The sequence below is a fragment of the Phalacrocorax carbo genome, chromosome 1 (assembly GCF_963921805.1).
Source record: "Phalacrocorax carbo chromosome 1, bPhaCar2.1, whole genome shotgun sequence".
Classification (NCBI taxonomy): domain Eukaryota; kingdom Metazoa; phylum Chordata; class Aves; order Suliformes; family Phalacrocoracidae; genus Phalacrocorax; species Phalacrocorax carbo.
Genome location: NC_087513.1, coordinates 196,575,484 through 196,597,116, shown reverse-complemented (window position 1 = coordinate 196,597,116; position 21,633 = coordinate 196,575,484). Strand labels below are relative to the sequence as shown.

At 42.5% G+C, this 21,633-nt stretch overlaps 1 protein-coding gene across 1 annotated transcript in view; it reads right to left on the bottom strand.

Annotated features, from left to right (window-relative positions):
* SPATA13 (spermatogenesis associated 13) overlaps positions 1 to 17,865 on the bottom strand; it is an 82,792-nt gene extending 64,927 nt beyond the window's left edge. Inside the window, exon 1 of the mRNA XM_064441134.1 lies at positions 17,677 to 17,865. The gene's annotated coding sequence lies outside the window, so the exon portion shown is untranslated. The remainder of the gene's footprint in view (positions 1 to 17,676) is intronic.
* Between the last annotated feature and the right edge of the window lie 3,768 nt (positions 17,866 to 21,633).

Sequence of the window (21,633 nt, the reverse complement as noted above, 5' to 3'; positions counted from 1 at the left end):
TATTCAGAAGTGCAATACTGCACTGTACTACTTCCATTCTATGCTGTTGTATCCAGCTTTGTACTATAAACTACAAAAGCATGTTTTTCCAAAATCAGTGGGATTTAGGGGTTTACGTTACTTACATAAGTCAAGGCAGAAATAGGGCAAATACATCTCAGTGGAAGATAACTTCCTTGTCCCAAAACAATTTTTACTGTCTGAAATTGTGACAAAGAGGTTTCAGATCACTACCAGGAGAAATATCAATACCTGGCTTACTGAGATCTAAGCACAGAAACTGAACAAATATCCAACTGGGTGGATTCTAGCAGAGTTAGGTGTGAGTACCTGCTATTCACAGAATAGCAGGCTGAGTTGAGATTGGAAGGCACCCCTGGAGATCATCCAGTCCAACTCCCCTCACAGAAGGGTTGAGGTGGGAAGGCACCTCTGGAAATCATCTAGTCTAACCCCCCTGCTTAAAGCAGGGTCAGCTAGAGCAGGTTGCTCAGAGCTGTGTCCTGTTAGGTTTTATACAGAGTTTTTTTGAGTCTCCAAGGATGAAGACTCCACAGCCTCTCTGGGCAGCCTGATTAGCCTGTACTTCCCTAGATCCTCCCTCCTTGAAGACAGTGTGACAGTTACTTTCTTCCAGTCCTCAGAAACTGCCCCCAGTCACCACAACCTTTTAAAGATCATCATGACTGGCCTTGTAATGACATCAGGCAGCTCCCTCAACCCTCATAGGTGCATCCCATCAAGTCCCAGAGACTTGTGCATTCAGCTTTATTTAAACGTTCCCTGAACTGATCCTTACTGAGGATAGGTCTGCGTTCCTCCATGTGTTCCCACACAGGGCCTGGGATTGCTGAAGGCTGGTATTACCAGTAGGACCAAGGCGAAGAAAGCACTGAGTATCTCAGCCTTGTCCATGTCCTTTGTCTCCAGGTCCCCTGCCACATTCAGCAGTAGGCCCACATTTGCTCTAGTCTTCCTTTTGCTGTTGATACACTTCCTGAAGCCTTCTTTATTGTCCTTTATGTCCCTCACCAGATTCAATTTCCTGTGTGCTTCGCCTTTCCTAACTCCATCCCTGCATTCTTGGACAGTGTCTCTGCATTCCTCCCAGGTCACCTGCCCCTGCTTCTACCTCCTGGGGGGTGGGTTGACCTTGGCTGTCTGCCAGATGCCCACCCAGCCACTCCCTCACTACCTCTCCTTAACAGGACAGGGGGAGAAAACAAGATGGAAAAGTTCATAGGTCAAGATACAGATGGGTAGATCACTTATCTATTACTCTCATGGGCAAAACAGACTCTACTTGGGAAAAATTAATTCCATATATTCCAATTAAAATAGGTTTGGATGGCGAGAATCACAGAATCACAGGTTGGACGGGACCTTAGGGATCATCTAGTTCAACCTTTCTAGGAAGAGCACAGTCTAGACAAGATGGCCTAGTACCCTGTCCAGACGACTCTTGAAAATCAACCACATCCCTGGGGAGATTATTCCAATGGTTGACTGTTCTCACTGTGAAAAATTTTCCTCTCATGTCCGGTCAGAATCTCCCCAAGAGCAACTTGTGTCCATTCCCTCTTGTCCTCTCCATGTGATTCTGTGTAAAAAGGGAGTCTCCATCTTCTTTGCAGCTACCCCTTAAGTACTGGTACATGGTGATAAGATACCCTCTAAGCCTCCTTTTCTCAAGGCTAAACAAACCTAGTCCTCCTAACCTATCCTTGTATGGCAGGTTTCCCAGTCCTTGGATCATCTTGGTGGCCCTTCTCTGGACTCCTTCCAGCCTTTTTTGTATAGCGGGGACCAGAACTGTACACAGTACTCCAGGTGTGGCCTGACAAGCACTGAGTAGAGTGGGATGATGACTTCTTTATCTCTACTGGTGATGCCTTTTTGATGCAACCCAGCATCCTATTGGCCTTCTTGGCCGCAGCAGCACACTGTTCGCTCATGTTGAGCTTTCTGTCCACCAGGACCCCCAGGTCCCTTTCCACAGAGCTGCTCTCCAGCCAGGTGGATCCCAGTCTGTGCTGCACTCCTGAATTATGTTTTCCCAGGTGCATGACCTTACACTTCTCCTGTTGAACTTCATAAGGTTCTTGCTGGCCCACTATTCCAGCCCATCCAGATCTTCCTGCAAAACAGCTCTCCCTTCTGGAGTGTCTACTTCCCCACTCAACTTGGTGTCATCTGCAGACTTCATCAGGCTACACTTGATGCCGGTATCCAGATCACTTATAAAGATGTTGAATAACATTGGGCCCAATATCGATCCCTGGGGGACCCCACTTGTGACAGGTTGCCAGCTTGAGAAAGAGCTATTTACCACCACCCTTTGGGTGTGGCCTGTCAGCCAGTTCCCCACCCAATGCACAGACCACTTGTCTAGGCCATAAGACATCAATTTCTCCAGGAGGAGACTGTGGGGGACCGTATCAAAGGCCTTGGAGAAGTCCAAGTAGACAATGTCCACCACCCATCCCATGTCAACCAGGCAGTCACTTTGTCATAGAAGGCCACCAGGTTTGTCAAGCATGATCTGCCCTTAGTGAAGCCATGTTGGCTTTTCCCAATCACGTGCTTCATTTGCCTTGTGATGACCCTCAGGATTCATTCTATAACTTTCCCAGGGATTGAAGTAAGACTGATTGGCCTATAGTTACCTGGATCCTACCTCGAGCCTTTCTTGTAGATAAAGGTAACATTTGCCTTCCTCCAGTCCTCTGGGACAACCCCATTCTCCGCAACTATTGTGTTTCTCACAATTTGTCTTTGTGAGAAACAAAGACAAATTAAAACAACACCTTCCCTCCATCCTTCCCTCTTTTCCAGGCTCAGCTTCATTCATTCCTCACTCTTCTACCCCACCCTGCCCAAGTGACACAGGTGAATTGGGGATTGTGGTTGATTCTGGTCAGTCCATTGCAGTCCATCTCTGCTGCTCCTTCCTCCTCACACTTTTCCCCTGCCCCAGCATAGGTCCTTTTCATGTGCTGAAGTCCTTCAAGAACTGTTCCAGCATGGGTCCTCTCCATGGGCTTCAGTTCTTCAGGACGAACCTGCTCCAGCATGGTTTCTCCACGGGCTGCAGTTCCTGTTAGGAGAACCTGCTCCTGTGTGGGCTCTCCAAGGGCTGCAGTTCCTTCAGGAAATATCCGCTTGTTCCAGGGTGGTCCTCTCCATGGCCTGCAGTGTGGATACCTGCTCTACCATAGTCTCTCCATGGCTGCAGGGGAACATCTGCTCTGGCACCTGGACCACCACCTCACCTTCCTCCTTCTCTGACCTTGGTGCTCACAGGTGGGAGCTGTCTCTCACATTTTTTTCCTCACTCTTCACTGTCTGTGCAGTGTTTTGCCCCTTTCTTAAACATGTTTTCCCAGGGGCACCACCAGCTTCCCTCATGGGCCTAGCTGTGTCCTGCAGTGGGTCCATTGTGGAGTCATCTGGAACCATCTGTGCCTAGCATGGGGCAGCCCCAGCCTCTCTTCACTGAGGCCATCCTGCAGCATCCCCTGCCAACACCTTGCCATGTAAACCAAATACACTCTTGTATGCTTCCATCTGATATTTGAGTTCTGTCAGGAGCTCCTTGTTCATCCATGCAGGTCTCCTGCCATCTTTGCTTGATTTCCTGCTTGTTGGACTGGACCATTTTTGAGCTTGGAGGAAGAAGTGATTCTTGGAAGTCAACCAGCTCTCTTATACCCAGGATGTTCTCCCATGGGATTCTTCCAAGTAGATTCCTGAAGACGCCAAAATCTGCTCTCCTGAAGCCCAGGTCTGTGATTCTGTTATTTGTCCTGTTTCCTCCTCTCAGGATCTTGTACTCCATCACTATTGGTCACTGCAGCCAAAACTGCTCCCAGCCTTCACATCCTCAACCAGATCTTTCCTGTTTGTAAGGAGGTCCAGCAGCGTGCCTTTCCTCATTGGCTTCTCAGACACCAGTGTTAGGAAGTTGTCCTCAGGGCACTCCAGAAACCTACTGGACAGCCTGTGCCTTGCTGCATTGTCCCTCTGGCAGATATGGGAATGGTTTAAGTTCCCCATGATGACCACAATTCCAATCTTGTAATGGTTTAGCATCTGGTAAAATTCATGGTGGGTGCAGAAATTCTGCCCTTGATTGCTACTGGTTGGAAAACTGTCACGTTTTCAGAGGACCATTCCCTCTCTGGAAACTACTGTTACTTTTTACAACCACTGCAAGCACTCACAACCAAAGTAAAGAAAGCTTCAGAAGACTTGGACACTAAACACACTGCTAGGAGTAGTATGGTCATACTGTTGATCTGAGTTTAGGCATGTTAATAAAACAACGCAAGGAATACACGTTGATGTTTCCCATGCTGTAGATATTATCTAAACAAAAGAGTTGGCTTTCAGGGATGTTCATCCACTACTTTTCGTTAGCTTAAAATTAAATTGAGAATATAGAAAAATGGCATAATGGTTCACACCAAATCTTTTACTATAGTCAGAACACAGAAAAACAGCAAAGAAAGAAATTGAAAAAAGAAGAAAAAAGTAGGCACATCTGCACGTTGCTGTATCTATTACATTAAGGCATCTCAATCTTAACAACTCCACACAACACAAAGCATGCCCTGTAAGAAAGCCAATCCATCCTGCAAATATTTAGGTTAGCAGCTGCAAAGTAATCCAAGCACAGCAGCGTTCATAAGACCAATTCATCACCAGGTCATACAGGGCAATTAGTCCTGGACACTAGATTTAGAGAGCAGATTAACAACCATCACCTGAAAAGATGTTTGTTAGCAATCCTGGTTTATTTTTAACAATATTTTAAAGCCTTTGAGCAGATTAATTCCTCAGCCCAAGAGCTGAGTACCTCGCTGCTGCTAAGGTAAACTGATGTACTAGTGGAGTCCTCAGCACAGGAATACTCTCTGTAGGGCTTGAAAATGATACTACTTTGATACCGCTATTGTCAGTGCACAAAAAACACCACTGTCTTTGCCCTGAAAGTCTGATTTCTTTGCAACAAGATGAAAAGGTTCCTACAATTTTTTCTCTCTTTCTTATGCTGTCACACAGAAAACACATAACAGCTTACATCCATAAAAGAAAACCTATTTATGTGTATTCTTCGGTAATAAACACCTGTTTCATAAGGAAGACTATGTAAAACCTTCATCAAGGACATTATCTGTTCAGTACTATCAGTGGTAAGGGTGTTTCTAACACTGAGGTTAAAATGCAGCTAGTAAAATACAAGAAATATATCTATGTTAAAAGACACCAGATGAGATGTCAATATTTAAAATTAACCCAGATACATTGGAAATTAACAGCAAAAGATCCAGGACAAGATTTTGAGCCAGATTTCTGAATCTCATTCTCAAAAGAAAGTTGTTAGGTAGGACCTGCTGCACTAGATTGGACCAAAAAGACATCTAACCAACACTCTTGTCTCCAAGTGACTTAAGGAGGAAAAAGAAACAAGACAAATACAGAATGATTTTCCCTCTATTTTACATTCCCACCTTCTGACAATCTGAAGTTTAGAGTCTTCCTATATCAGAGGCTGCATGCAAAACACAATATTTTCTAGTTCTGTTGGGGCAATCTTCCATGAATTTCCCTGCTTCCTTTAGTTTTTCACTATTTTTTTTACTTCCACATCCCATATTTCACTGAATTCCCATAATTAAGTTGTACCCTGGGTGAACTGGTCTGATTTTAATGTCCTGCCCAGGTGATGCTGTGTCTATTTGAAAACCTAGTCCTGCCAGAGGGTGCTGAGAGCTGGGTGCCTCCAGCCCCACAGATACAGGCATTGAAAGAGGGGTGAAGTAACAAAGAGAAAGGATGGGTTTCCAGGAGAAGATGAGAAAGGGAGGTGTGTTTGGCAAGAGGTCATATAGGCAGATATGCAAGTTAGGTTTCTGGACTACTGGCTGAATATTTAAATGATGGTCATACTTGCTTCTTACACCATTAAGAAGGGATTCCTGGTTTTTAACAATCTCAATGACTGTAATACATAAAACATAAATAATTCATTCCTTAAAAGCACACTGTTCTTGGTCGTTTTTTTCCTAGCTTCTTCACGTGCTACTCATATTTTGTATTGTTGATCATGTTTTAAATAACATATTTAACTCAACTTTTTATACAAGCTGGAAAGTCAGAGCCTTACTGATGAATGCTGCCCATTCCCCAAAACCCATTGTTCCTCCCTCAGCAGCCAGCGCACCAGGAAGCATCATGTTCCACATTAACCTTTTCTCTAGTGTATTAGACAAGTGTGTAACAGCAAGGTATTTAGCCAGCTTGGCTATTTTCTTCCTGGATAGCTAAGCTGTTCCATTACTAACATTAAAATGTTTTAACAACACAGCAACAAACCACCCAGCATGCCAACGAGCCACGGAGCCCTTGGCTCATTGTTGGGAGGTTACTTTTAATTACAAGGTCCTGATTAACACGCTGGAACAAGGCAATAGCTTAATTCAAACAGTTCCAAATCATTGTACTTAAAAATGCCAGCCCTTGTCATAAACAAGGACAACAAGTGACAAAGACAAAAAGAAAATTGTTTCAGTTCTGAGTGAATTTATTATTATTACAGGACTTTGCAGAAACCCAGTAATCTATAAAAGTCAGCTTTCAAACATTAATTTCTTAGTCTCATAAACAGCCAAACTCTTTCCATGACTCATCCAATTCCCAAACTGATGGTATCAGACAGGAACTTATTTTTAAACAAGGTTTCTATACAAGATTTGTCTTTAAAACTTTTGCATTTATTTTATTTTCTAGTTGATGAATCATCATTATTATCATCATCATCATCATCATTATTATAAGATTTGAATCTGGTTTATTTAATCTGTTAACTGGCTGAGCAATTTTACTCACGTGTTTTGCCCAGAGACAGCATTATCTAGTTCTTAGAAAAGCATTCTGGTTGTAATTCAGTCTCTGCCACAGTATTAATGCAGGGACAGATCCTGGCTTCATTTGAACCTCTTAGCTTCAGTTCTTCTATATGCAGGTAGAACATGAAATTACCATAATTAAAAGCTAGTAGAAAATACAAGAGTATAAGGAAGTACACTCCTTATCGTGGAAATGCTAAGCATGATAAAAATGAATCCAGGATCTTTTGCAGAGAAGTTTCCTTCATTAGAAAGAAGGGAACATCTGACAAAATATGTGGGTTAAGGCCAGCAGCTCTTGCTGTGTACCTCTTCTGCTTCAAGTGGTAGCTGGGTGAGCTGTTAAACATCTGAATTTTGAACATTACAACAGACTCTTATTTTCTACTGCCCCGGGTGCATAAAAGCCTTCTTTATTGTCTTATCATAGGAAATGGAGGACATATGAAAGAGAAGAACTCCAGAGTATGCAAGCAGTGCTGGGAAGTTTAATCTAGAGCCATACAATACAAGTAAAATAGAAACCACTGGGATGATTAATTTATGAAAATCTCTACTCCTTAGTCATGAAAACAAATGAAGAAAGCTGACCAAGATAAAGAATGAATTACTTACTAAATCTAACAGGATGCAGCTGATACCTAGTAGGCAAATCAAGGTCACTTTTAGCTAGAGTTCAATGGCCTAGTCCAATAGGATGGCTTGGGTGAACAAAAGAAATGAGCTGGCTTTATGAGAATCAGCTGGTTTTTGCACACTGAATTAATTCTTACTTGATGCTACCTGTGCACACAGCAGATGGAAAGATGGCCTCAAAAAAGCAATGCTGCTTGCCAGAAGCATATGTAAGGTGGGCCCTGTGCAGACACAAAGCCAGGCTACAGAGTAGTTAAAACGCTCTTGAATGTGTTTAACACAATTAATCAAATTCAGTATGTTTTCAGGGAGCATAAAACATTTGCATAACACGAAGAATTATGGAAAAAATATAGAAATGTCAAATATGACATTCTGACTGTCTATGAAAAATCCAGGATGAGGTAGCAGCAGTGGTCCTACAGACTCCCTCACAACTGCAGGTCAGACACTTTCAAACACTCTCAGATACAGAGGAAAGATGTAACACAGAGATATTGGACACAAGGGATACTGTCCAAGAGTTAATCTCTCTCACTTACTCCTGCTCAGAGCCAACAGGCAGCTTGGAGGAAGTCATAGGTATTAGCAGGGACTGAATTTGCTCCTGGCTGGATCCAGGATAAATGAGCTGCTGCCACAGTAAATACCAGCCTTTCCCTGCAGTTCTTGTGTGCTGAGTACCTCTCATCTCTTCACCTGAACCTCAGACTCAATTACTTCAGCAAATTATACTAGAAAAGCTATGCAGATCTCTTAGAAAGCATAAAGTAAACATGTAATACTAAATACATGTGTCAAAATATATGAAGTAAATGTATTTGTGATGAAATTTCATTGATTTATCAGTTTCTATAAAAAACATGGGAACATAGATTTGCAAGAGACTGTGTAAGGCCCAACTCCTTGCAAGATCAGGGCTGAAATATACCAAATATCTGTCAAACATGTGAGTGAATTTGTGCATTCTCACTGTTCAATTCACTTTCTACTTCCCAAATGCAAATTTCTGTGCATATTTATGAGAGTGGTATACTCTCCAGTTCTCTGGTGACTTCTTTAATGCCATGCAAAAAATGGTTCTCTGTTTGATGATACTTTGACATGAATGTGCATCTCAGGGAAGGAAAAAAATACTTTGTTTAATCTTTTTTTTCTTAGTAACTCTTTGCATTCTGGGTCTAATTTAACTAATGACCTAATAACTACTTCTCTGTAAGTAACAACTATTTCTCTGTATATCATAGAGAGCATTAAACAGACTATGTGACAATGCCTTGATAAAGCAGGTTTGAGAACTTGGAAATGTGTCAATACCTTCCAGGAGAGCATAAAAGCTCAGCTATTCGCTGTCATATCACTTGTGGTTTTTGGACAGTTTCCATTTGCAGCCTATCCATTTAGCTCTCAGTAGTCACGTCTTTTCCCTTCCCAGGATTTCATTGCCTTCTACAACTTTACATTTATCTTGCCAAACTTGGCTTTCCCACTTCACTAGAAAGTTACCGCTTGCTGCTCTCCTCAGAACAGCGCAGCATGGTCTGCATAGAAAACAAAACATATTCTGGATTGCCCCTTGTAGTAGATCAATGGAAATACTTTTCATTGCTCTCAAATGTAAGACTGTTAGACCAATGACTAATCAAACCAAGCTCTTCAGTACAGTTGTGTCGCCATTTATGGTCACCCTACTTAGATTCAAAATATTCTTGTAACACATATTCAAAACTTATTCCAGTTCAAAATCGAAGGTTGCTATGGAACCTGTGGTGAGAGCAATACTGAGAAATGTTACTGGTTCAGAGATTAAGTGTCCTGAATTGAGATCTTAGACAAAGCTGAATTTTCCAGAAATTGGTGTTTTTCATTAGCAAGCGGTATAACATTCTTCTTTTCCAGTTTCCCACCAGGGAGACAAAGATGGGAAAGAGACAGGGGAATTTTAAGTAATGTAACATCTCAGACATATAATTCTTTTTAATGATGTAGGTGTTTTCCTTGTTAATTTGGCACTGTGTGCCAGCTGTATAAGTACATACAGATTTAGGAGACTTTGTTCAACAGGCTGGCTGTTGAAATTTGCATTCCAATAACGCTTGGAGCTAGCTTAAAATTGTGTGATAAGTAACTCTTCTTATCACAATAATGCATATTATTATCTGTTAATATGGCTTCATGTAATGACAGTTTGGGAAGCAAAAGTAAACCATGTTTTGGGTTCCTATTGAGCTACTGTTGTATTTGACTGATATGAATTGGGGGTTCAGTCCTGTAAACCTTTTTCCTTCTCTTTAAAATAATCCAATAAGTACGAGTGGAACAACTCCTCTAGGACCACATACCAATATACAGTGTTAATACTTTAAGAACAACAACAAAACCTGATTCTCAAAAGACCAAATAATACAAAGGACTGGCTCTCTCCCAGAAACAGTTAACCAAAATTAGACATTTCAAGTGCATTAGCAAGGATGATTAATGGGGTTTTCAAATACAGACTGATACCACGTGACTGAAGAACAGAAAATGGGATGCCTATATTTTAAAAAAGGGGGGTTCGGGGGGGGTTCCTGGGCAATGAACTGACTCTTTAGTCTGACTCTGAACTTGATAAGATTTTACAGTCAAATCCGAAGGCAAGATTAGCTGAGAGGAAGCTGGAGAGCTTTGCCCTGGTGAAGAGGAATCGTGTATCGTAAAGAATTAGATGACAGGAGTCAGGAGCAGTAGCTGTGCACAGTGAAAAAAGGAAGGTTATGCAATTTCAGGGATCAAACAGGCATCTAGGAGGAGGAAAAACTGATGTGACGGTCTTTATGAACAGGAAGAGCAAACACCACTGAAGCTTGAGGAGATCACTCACTTATACATGTAATTAGGCAGCCCTTTGCCTCTGCAGGGGTGTTGGGCTGCCATCCCCTGAGTGATGGTGACCCCTTCTCCTTGCCTTGTACTTTAAGGGCTCCATTCTGTAAGGACCTATAGAACAGGAGTCAGTCACAGAAGACAGAGTTACTGTAGAGCAACTTTATTTTTTTATAGAGTGGCTTTTTTATTTATAGAAAAAAGCAATGTAGAGATCACATGCTCTGAGTCACAGTTTGTCTGCCTGCTTGTTCCTGATACAGCCCATTCCCTACTGAGGAAGCTCAGCATCCTTCACCATTTTTTTTCCTCTGTGGACTTTTTTCCCTAGGTAACACCCAGTCATTCATTATCACTAGGTAGCTCTTCTCCAGAGAAAGGCTTTTAATTGTCCTCTGCACTGCAGCTTCTCAGGTTGGCATTTTCCTTTGAGGTGAGATCCCCAAAGCTAAGAGATTTCCCTCTGGTTTGGTTTTTTTTGAGGTTTTTTCTTGGGGCGGGGAGAAAAAATTGTGGGGATTTTTTTTCCTCATGGTCATTATGGCTCAGCTGATGGCCCAAAGAATCAATTTATCTTGACTTTTTCCCAAAATTCATGGGCAAAGGTTGCAAATACACTCCAAAAGCCAAAAAAGCTTCCGCTGTTCCCACCTCCACCTTGCCCAGCACAGAGCAACTCAAGTGGGCACTCAGTGCACTGAGTTCTATAGTCTCACCTCTCCTTATACATATAAGGCTTAACAGTTAGGAGCTACTAAAACTCTGCCTTTGGGAAATTAATATCAGGAATGCTTACAACCAATATACCATAATACCCTTCACATTCTTATAACCTATCACCTACCTAGTACATCTACCTGGTGTTCATCATTAAAATCACATATGTGCGTTTACACTGGGTGTATATAATTATCCATCACAGCATTCTTAGACTATTACAGTGTAAGACCTAAACATGCATGACATGATCCAGGTTCACTCCTTTACTCCGCGCTTGTCTCAATATTTTTTCAATTCAACAGTATTCTAGGGAAGAACTGACTTTCAATTTTCTGCAGGGGAAAAAAAATACATTGTTTTAATAAGTGGTGCCAGCTACTAAGGCTCTACACAGAGTGATAAACCTCTCACATCCAGAAATAAAATATCTGAATCAGCAGATTAGAGCTCACATAATTTTTGGTTTTGCTTCACTTTACTAATTGGTCAGTTGTGCCAGGTATTTTGTTTAAATCTAAATGAGACCTAGAAGATATAAAATAACATTTCAATGGTTCAGGTTGTCCAGTTTGGGCTACTAACTTTAGATGGTGGAGATTGTCTTGGCTAAGCTTTGAATATATTGCCTTATAAAACTGGAGGGCACTCTGTGAGCAGACTATCTGCCCACTGCCTCAACAGTGCAAAGTACAGACTAATTTCCTTGAAGATGGGGTTGCTTTTGCAAGTTGCAGAAAAGGGTCTTCAGCCTGCCCCTGCTAAATCAATTCATTATACAACTGCCATTCAAAAGCTGTCCACGCTCCACGGAGCATATGAAGATAACCACTGCTGCCCTATACTGCCACAGGAGCTCACTGACAGCTGTAATTCTCATCTAGTTTGGAAGCTTGTTAAAATCCTCTAATTAAAAACCTCTGTGGCCTTATTCAAGCCCATCTTACAGACCTTGACCTTTTCCCCTCATCTGGGACACATAGAGGTGTGACAGTCTTTTGTATCGCAGCAGACAGGAAAAGCTTTACGGTGTCTGTCTCCTAGATACTTCGTCTTCCCACAAATACTTATATCTTTGACTCTTACTTTTGCTTTGAATAGACTAAAATTACACTATTTCATTAAATATAAAACTTCTGGATCGCCCGCCTGCTGATCAGCAATTGCATCACTATTATTTTCTTCAAAAAAAAAGTAGAAATACCAAGATTTGGAATCATTAATTGAACAGGGAACAGATAAAAATTATGTATCCTCATTTTCTTACAATGACAATTTTAAAAGACTCACAAAATATAAATATTTCTGATATAGTCACATTAAATGTTTCTAATAAGCATAAATAATATCCCTACGTTGCCTTTCCTTTAAGTATTCTGTCTGAAAATACTCATTCAACTCATTCAGAGGCACCAAATTTTTTTGAATAACAGTTTTAGTTTATCAGAGCTGCTTCATAAACTCTGCAGAGGGAGAGTGGTATCAAGGACTGGCAAATCACCCTGTTCCTTGTGTGTTAAAATCTAAAGGACAGTTATATTTAGATGACAAAAACTGCACGAGAAACAGGGACTGCTAACAGATACAGTAAACTGGTGATGTTCTGTTCAAACCTCATAGTACAACATGTTAGTATTCTTATGAGAGGACAAACAAAATCATGTAATTAAATACGAGATTCTCCAACAAGATCTGTGGCTCCTCTGAGAACAGGTGCCACTATCAGGAATGATACTGCAAATTGGGTCAAGCACCAATTAGTCACTCATGACTGGCATGTTTGATTACTTTTCATTCATTCGCGATTTGTGTGTTGATTGTACTAATCCACTGAAAGTTAAAAGGCTTTGGAAGAGAGTTACAAAGGCTACAAGGAAATCTTGGTATCCAGCTCTCCCTGAGAAGCTGGGCATCTACCTTACACACTGTCTTCAGAAATTATGCCCACTGATTTGCTTCACCTAAGGACATTAAAGAGGAGGGCAAGGAAACACTAACGTGGTTTTGAGTTCACGTTTTAGGCTTACCTGCTCAAATAGTACATTTTTCCATCCAGAAATGTAGTCTGATTGGAAAAGGAGGATTTTGACCATTTGCCAAGAATTCCTAGATGACAAGTGACTGACCCCACCAGGGGCTGCAACGAGCCAACGAGGCCCACAGTCATGCTGCTGCCATGCACAAGCACATCCTGCACAGAGGATGTGGTGTGTTATGGACACACAGCAAGTCCCAGTTTTAGGGAGCATAGCCCATTGTGTGTGTAAGACACACAAGTCCCTGTCCATGGGCAGAATCACATGGCTGTCTTACACCTTCCCAGGATTCCTGTATCTCCAACCAGGAAATTAGGTCAAAGTGTGCCAAGTGTCCACACCACGCAGTGCATCCATGGTTTTATGACTATTGTCTTTCCAGTTGGGTCTGGATGCCTCCATCATTGGTCTGGGTTCTAAAACTGGTCTACAGGTTAGTATCCAAAAATGACACCTTTAGTTACATGAGCTGCATAGACGTGTTGCTGTTCCTGCAAGATGGGAGCATGGTGCTTTGTAATTACATCAGTCAATTAATTAAAATGAAGTTTTATTTTTATCTTATTTTATTTACCGATTACTATATTAATATATTCATTAATATTTATTATATTTATATCTTATATAATATATCTATTGATTTATTATTTATCTTATATTATTGTATCTGAAAAGCAGTACCTTCACCTCTTCATCTTTTTTAAGGCTGGCTCTGAGAAGACGATTGTAAAATTCTGGTCATGGCTACACATAAAGTATTCTCACTGATGATTATGAGTTATCTCAATTTAACATCAGATATCCTAGCCTCAGGTTTGTCTGCCTCCCTTAGGTATGACATCAGAAAAGGCTTGTCTACATATCAGAAGAGAAGGATGTAACTTCATTCTCTATGGATGGAAGGCAAGGGCTCTGTGTGGCTTTCTGACAAGTGAAGATCAGGACAGTCCCATTTAAAAAAAAAAAAGTAAATAAAAGGTAGATTCAGTCCCTGTAGGTGATATTACAGGCTTTTACCAATAACATTTTGTTTCTTTGAATCAGAGAGGGAATTTCTTCTCTTGAGTCTACTTTGGCATCTACCCATGGGGTTTTACAGAACTGATCCTGAGTAGTTTTAGAATCATTCCCAAATGCAGCAGGGTTCTTGGAGTCTGAGGACTTAAGAAACTAATTTGTGCACTTAATTCACTTCTGCTTCACCCCAGATTCACAGTGTGTCACATCCAATGCTCAGAGTAGGAGGCCTTGTGCAGTGGCTGCAAATACCTGTTGAATAGTGACATGGTCTCTCTAATCTCTTCAGAAAATGTAAAACTGTTTGCAACTGAAAGTGACCATTCCTACAATGTTTCTAACCACATTTCATTAAACACAGAACCAGAGTCTTAATCCATTAATTGCATCAGCGGCAGCAATTCTTAATAAACAACTTCATGTGATTCCTCTGCTTCTAGGCTATGGCAGGGTAAATCTGGTACAAACAGGGAACAGAAATTCTGTTCTCTAAGCCAAGCAGGGCTGGACCAGTCTCTTAGGAAAACACAGGTTTGAGTACAGTGCAGTGTGGCTGAAAAGAGACATTTGGGGGTCAAACCATATGAGGCTCAGATAACATTGCCCATTCAATCACCTTGTAGGAAGATGGGCAGTTCGCAGCACACGGGTTTAGAAGAGCTTCTGATACAGTCAAGCCATACAGTGCCCCACAGCATGTCACAGCAACAACCCCTACTGTGAGGTGGGACGTTCTTGTTGCAGAAGGGGAAGAATCTAATTGTGACGGCACATGTCCAAGAATGGCTCAGCCCCAAAGTTAATCCAACAGTGAAGATACTGCCTAGCAGTAAGGTTTCTTTTAGGAGAATTTAGTACTCGTTTGAGGCAGGCTCGAAGAACTTGATTCTGGAGCTCTTTGCAGTGAGATTAGCTGCAATGAGGCAGAGCAGAAGCCCACCTAGTTGAATGGGAATTCAGTGAGCTTTGGATGAGATCCCATACGGGCAAAAGGCTACAGAAGTGAGACTCAAAGCCGACTACTGGCCTTTGCCTGTATAGAAAAGTTAGCCAGGATCATTCTAGTACTAGTAGTGTACTACAACCCTACATGGACAGCTTTGCTGGACTGCAGGTTTCCATGTGATGAATTAGGGGCCTGAACGCAGACACTCGGCTGGGGGAGGAAATGGCAGGAGGGGCTGATGGCCCTGGCACACGGCATGGAGCATGAGCTGCGCTGAGGGGCTATGGGCCCTCACCCACTCCCTCCGATCCCCTTACAAATCCCTGCTTCAGTTGAAGAGGTATAAATTACTGCCTTAGTTTTACCGGTAAGTTTTCACACGTATGCAAACCTGTACACAACATAAATTATTCTAATTTCAGGGTTTAGCTTCATAACCATTTAGAAAGCTTAATTAGTTCATCAATCACACCTCAAGATATGAGTTCATGTGAATGCAGTTGTCAAAAAGCTCCAATAAGGAATGTCAAAGGGAAGGGGAAAAAGGCAACCCTCCTTATGTTTAGGCTTTGTACAGGCAGGTGAACCACTGGCCACTTCTACAGCTACTTGTGTGGAGGAAATGCGCTCAGAGCTCTGCACAAATCCTCCATATCCTGCCCTGGAGCAAAGATATAAACCCAGGCAGCATTTTTCCCTCCTACATGACATTGCTATGGAGCCTGAGGCATTCCTTGGGAACCTTGTCATGACAGGGCACTTCCAGGGAAGGCTCGGGGGAAACAGTCCCCAAAGTGATGGCAGAGCAAGGAGGAGGGGTGCTGCAGGCTGGTGAGCATAAGTACACGTGAGAGCAGCAGTAGGATACAGGTAGGAGAACAGGAGTGGACCAGGCTGGGGGAGATGTGAGAGCAATGGGGAAGGACTACCACATCAGAAGAGGTTGGGGAGAGCAAGGGGGTGGGAGGCGAGAGCTGCAAAGAGGGTAGAGGGCCCTCTGGGTGCTCTTGGAGAGGTGAGAGCGAGCCAGCAAGGGGGACCTCTGCGTTCCCAAGGGACTTCTCTCTCCTCAACAAAAACTTAGGGAAATACGCAGATTAAACAAAGGAGCAAAGAGCTACAGTAGCATGAAAAAAGCAAGTAGAAAGAAGAAAATTTCACTGAAACAGTTTTCATACAGTTTTTTACTTGTGGTGGGTTTCTTTTTTTTTCTTTTCTGTGTATAAAGAGAGTGAATAAAACCAAAGCAGAGCCAGACACTTTAAGCTCAGAGGGTAAGCCAGCAATTATGCAGCTCACCTGAGGTCCCTCTGGCCTTGGCACGACTGAGAGTGTTTTATTTTCACATAGACAAACAATTAATGAACAATTTTTCCAATGCATTAAGCGTAAACAAGCTTTCATTTTGCATAGGTAAGTATTTCTTCCTACCCCTGTGATTTCCTTTCCTAAAACAAATATTTTCATGTGTGGAACCACCAAAAGAAAACAAGCCTGAAGCTTCCCATTAATTACTGCATTTCCCAGGACTTCTCCTGCAGTGTCTGGAGCCAGGGTCCCTGCCACACGTTTTATTTTGTGGAGTCTTTCCACTTTATGACTCTTGGAGCAACTGGTCATGTTTATTGATCTTTCCACACAGCTGTTATTTTCCTAGAGGAGCAGTGAGATAGCTTTTCTGTGGCCCGATACGTGAGGTCCCATGTATCTCTGTTAAAGTGAGTTTGCTGATGCCAGTAACAGAAGTTGAGGAGGCAGCAGCTTTTTAAGACTCAGAGCTTGTGGGTGTAAAGGAAGCAGAAAATGCTACACACTGGCTTCAGTTTCACTGTAAAAAAATGTGCTTGTGTGATGAATTCCAAAATCCCGTCAGCAAACTAGCCCAAACGAGGCTAGCTGTGATACGCGAGGATGGAGCGGGGGAATTGCGAGAGACCTGTGCTGGAAGAGGCAGGGTGAGACATGGGCAGCTGCACAGGAGAAGGGCGGTGGAGCATCTGCACAGAACAACTCCAGCTGCACACAGGCAGCTCTCAGCATATCTCCTCATGTCCCAGACGGCACTGAATTCCCCTCAGCAACATCCACCGTTCCTCACCCATCTTAACTAATTTACCAGATCAGACATGAACAGGAACGACCTCATGTAGATACAAGACCTAACGCATGCAATAACAAAAAACACAAGCGCTCATGACCCCCAAATAACCCCAAACTGAGGATAGCATCACTCAACCGTGGATTATGTTTCACAGTTTTCTGAGGGCCATAGTCACAAGGGACTCCAGAGCTGAGCACCCCTGCCACCGCGGCTGAGCTTCAGGTTTGGAGGTGGGTCTGCCCTCCCGCAGAGCCGCCCCTCTGGCCGGGGTGCCTCACAGGCCGCAGGAGCGCGGCCAGCCCTGGGCCACAGCAGCAGTGGTCACCCAGACCCGCCCGGCGGCCTGTGGGTGTAACAGGACCAGGATGCCGGCGAGGGCTCGTAGCTTAGGGAGGGAAGGGGAAAAGAGCAGGAAAGGGAACTTGTTAGAGAAAATATCTGCCTTACCTCTCTGCGGGCTCCTCTGAAAGCGCAGCAGATGCTTGCATGTACAGATCCTTCCCAAAAATCAGATAAGGATCTGAGCTCAGCACAAAGAAAAGCAGGGGTGCTCTGGTTTCCCCCTGAAACGCCCCCAAGCCCCCTCTGAGCAGCCCGGGTTACCCTCTGTGAGGACCCCGGGCCCTCCACGGCTCCTCCGTAGGTTTGGGGGTCTCTAAAGGAGCTGCTGCACCCCAGAGCCTTTCCCGTGCCTCCCCTGCACTCAGGGGGAGGAACAGCTGGAAGAGTGTCAGCACAACACGCTCCATAAATTTTCCCTCAGCCTTCTGCAGACGTAGGTCCTTGAGAAAAATGCCTAAATCCCGTCAGTTGTTGACATAGTAACCACATTTAAGTTTTTGCCCCCCTCAGAAGCCATCTGCATAAAACAACTCGTTACGAGAAAGATTTATCCAGCCTGCAGCGGGCTGGTTTATGTGGTTTTATTTGTCTAAGGAAGAAATAAAGGGAATGAATGTTTATACACTAGAGACTCCACACGCAGTCCGAGGGGTAGTTTCATTACAGCAGTTAATATTAAGAACTTCCAGAACTCTTTGAAGGAAGTGTATTTCCAAGTAAAAGGAAAATATCCATTATTCAGATAAAACAGCCCATTTTTAATGCGTAAGTGAAGTAAAGCTTTAGGAACTTTTAAGGAGGACCCAAAATGTTTTGCATTTTTCTTTGAGTTATTCTCATATACTTATCAGATTCCTCCGAAGATGCTTGAAACGTCTTAAAGGTTCCCAGTAAAGTTTATAAAGCCACAACATACAGGGAGAAAAAGCAGAGGGTCAGAAACAAGTAAAGCCTGTGGAAGACTCAGCTTCCCCAGTCCTATGGAGATGAGCTCTGGCAGTGCCTCTGGCAGTGGAGAGAGATAAAAGAGAATTGTGCCGCAGGGATCACATGGGTTTTAATGGGTTTTAATGCATTCCCCTCATCCAAACTGCAGCCACCGTACACAGCTCTGCATTCAGATTTCTAGCCCTTTTACTGGTCATTCAGACTATGGGAGCAGACTGGCAGCATGTGCAAAACCACACTGCCCTGCAGGGCTTTTTTGACCTCAGTTGCAAACGGATGGGGGTGGGGGGGTAAAGTAACAAAACCCAAACCTTGATACTTGGAGTTGAAAAGAGCTTTACAAGTAACATTTCAGCGTTTTAACTCAATGTTGCCTTATAAAAACTGCCTTATTTACAGATCTCTTTAAGGGCATAATTATGGATCATTTACTAAGGAAAACTTGCCTTTGAGCAGGGTTAAATATGTATTTAAGCCTGGAATGAGCAGAGCAGCATAAAAAGAGATCTAGCATTTTGGGAGCTATAACCTCTTTTCTCCAACCTTGAAATTCATTACAAGTGATTGTGACCTTCCCCCAAACACGCAGGCGTCCTTATCTTCCTCACAACATACAACACACACACACACACACACACACAAAAATCATATAAGTTCTTAATCTACATATTTTTGCTGGAGTGTAGCTGAGAATCAACCATCATTTAAATGGGAAAATTATTGGGAAGAGAAGAGAGGAAAAAAAAAAGAGAAGGTCTAAATGTGCATTCACAACTTGTGGTTTTGGACGTTTTACCCCTTTGGGAGTTTTCATTAAACTTATTAAAGGATCGATTCTGAAATATAATTCCAGCATCATTACACATTTCTCAAACATTTATCAGCTAATATCCTGACCCAATACCAAATATAAAATGTTATTTTAAATATTGTAAATATTTTAAGGATCTGGTAGGTATTACGAAGCTTATAAAGCTATGGCACAAAGCCATGCTGCAATTTACACTTACTGTCTATATGAAGACAAAATATTTTCAGCATGAAAAGTTTGGTTAAGTTTTTAAAATATTTTAAATCATCTCGAAAAGGGTGGACTGATAGCCTCCTGCCCTGGCTCCCTGAACAATTCAGCCTATAGAAAAACTGAAACATGTTTGTAGCTCTGGTGGCCCTGAGGTGGTGCGTGGGAGCTCCACTTCTGGCCAGCTCTTTGGACTTGCTGTTGAGCTCAGTTTGACACTGCACCTAATCAGCTGGTAGCTGTGAGCTACAGGCTCGAGATGAGTGTCACCCTCATTTCTTCCTTGCATCTTTTGCCACAATCTGTCTTTGTCTTGCACTGTGCCTCTGCTGGGGCCACAGGGACAGCTGTTTCAGCAAGCTGATCCACTCGAATACCAACCCACCCAAAAGCCATAATTTTCCATTTCATCAGCTCATTAAGCTCACCTAGATACCGTTGTGCAATTGCTGGATGCAGAGTCAGGGAGTGCAGGCGGATGGGTGGGCAGTGCAGTGGGACTTCAGCCCCCAGTTACACTAGATTATAGATAATATTAAATTTCCTTCTAAGCCTTTTTGTGCCTGTGCTCTCTCAGTCAGATGGGACAATACTTTTCCATTATCCTACACATTGTAAGCCACTGAAACTGCATTGCAGCCACGCAGGTACCTGAGGAATATCAGTTGGCTGAGCACAGAAAGTCTGTTTCAGAAGGTGACTGAAGTACCTGTGGTCCTCCGCACATGGTATATAAAACCAGTCAGCACAAACTCAAAAACTCAACTTCGAATAACATATTGTCATCCAGTAAAAAATGATAAAATACAGAAGTAGTAAACCAGATTTATTGCTGTACACTGTACCTACCAAGCAAATACTGTGCTGTTAGCATGAATGAGTACTACAGTCTCTCTGCTCTTTGGAAATAAAACTGAGTCCATTTTCCATTAAATAAGGTATGGGGGGGGGGGGGGGGGGCACAACAAAAAAAAACAAACCAACAACAGAGGTATACATCCTATAAGTTAGTTTTAGCAGGACTCTAGAAATACCTCTCCTCATAAATAAGCACAATATAGTTTGTGCTAATATTGGTTAGCTTGTTTTTCTGAATCTCTTTTTGACCAAATAGTGTTGATATCCTGCTTGAACTGTTTCATCAGAAATTATATCATATCACAATTAGGCTGTTTTATCATACATAGATAACTTAGAGTTGTAGCAACTGGGCAATATCATCCACAGGACGTTGTGAGGTAACAGAAAGCTGCACAAGCACACTGACTAGGACTGCTGTTGAAGATGAACCACTATACTGATGAGATGGCAGAAAAGGGCTGTGTCCTTTTGTAATGGTGTTTTAGAGAGCAAAGGAGTGAAGGAAGACAAGAAATGGGCTCTGGTCCAGAGCTGCAAGCACAGAGCATTAGCAGCTGCTTAGTGCTATGTTTGCAAATGCTCTAGTTCCTGTAGAAACACCTAATCCTTCCTGAATTCTGGTCAGCATTTATGGCTAAGTACAGACAGTAAAGGAAAGACTGTTCTGGATTACCTTCTTCTTATCTGTATGGTCTATTTTGTGTGACAATGGATTTTCAGCTAGATTTTTAAAGTTTAATTATTCAGGACACGTATTCAGCATCTATTTACATTGCTATGTGTGCCAAGGACCTATTTGGTGGGGGCTGACACGGTGGGGTGGAGAAGTCTGGGTACTGTTTTAGCCATATGGAACAAAACAAATCAGGGAGAACACAGGAAACTACAGAGCCCTTGATGCAAATAATGAACTTTCTATAGGCGTCCTTGAACTATCCTATGGAATGTAATATCGAGTTAAATCCAACAATGGGATTCTCAAATATAATTTCAAAAGTGTCTGAAAGGATTAGCAGATTGTTAGAGCTGGGGCTGAGAACTCCTTTCCATTTCAGGTCTGACCTCCTCGGCACTCCGACTGTAAATTGGGTTTTACAGAATCATTTCCTTCAGATCCTACTCAGTCCAGCAGGATGCAGTCCAAAAGGCCTTCTCCATGAAAGGCCACAAAATACTGAGGCAAACTTAAAAGGCAAAACCCAGAGTAACAGCACATAGCAAACAAAACAAGG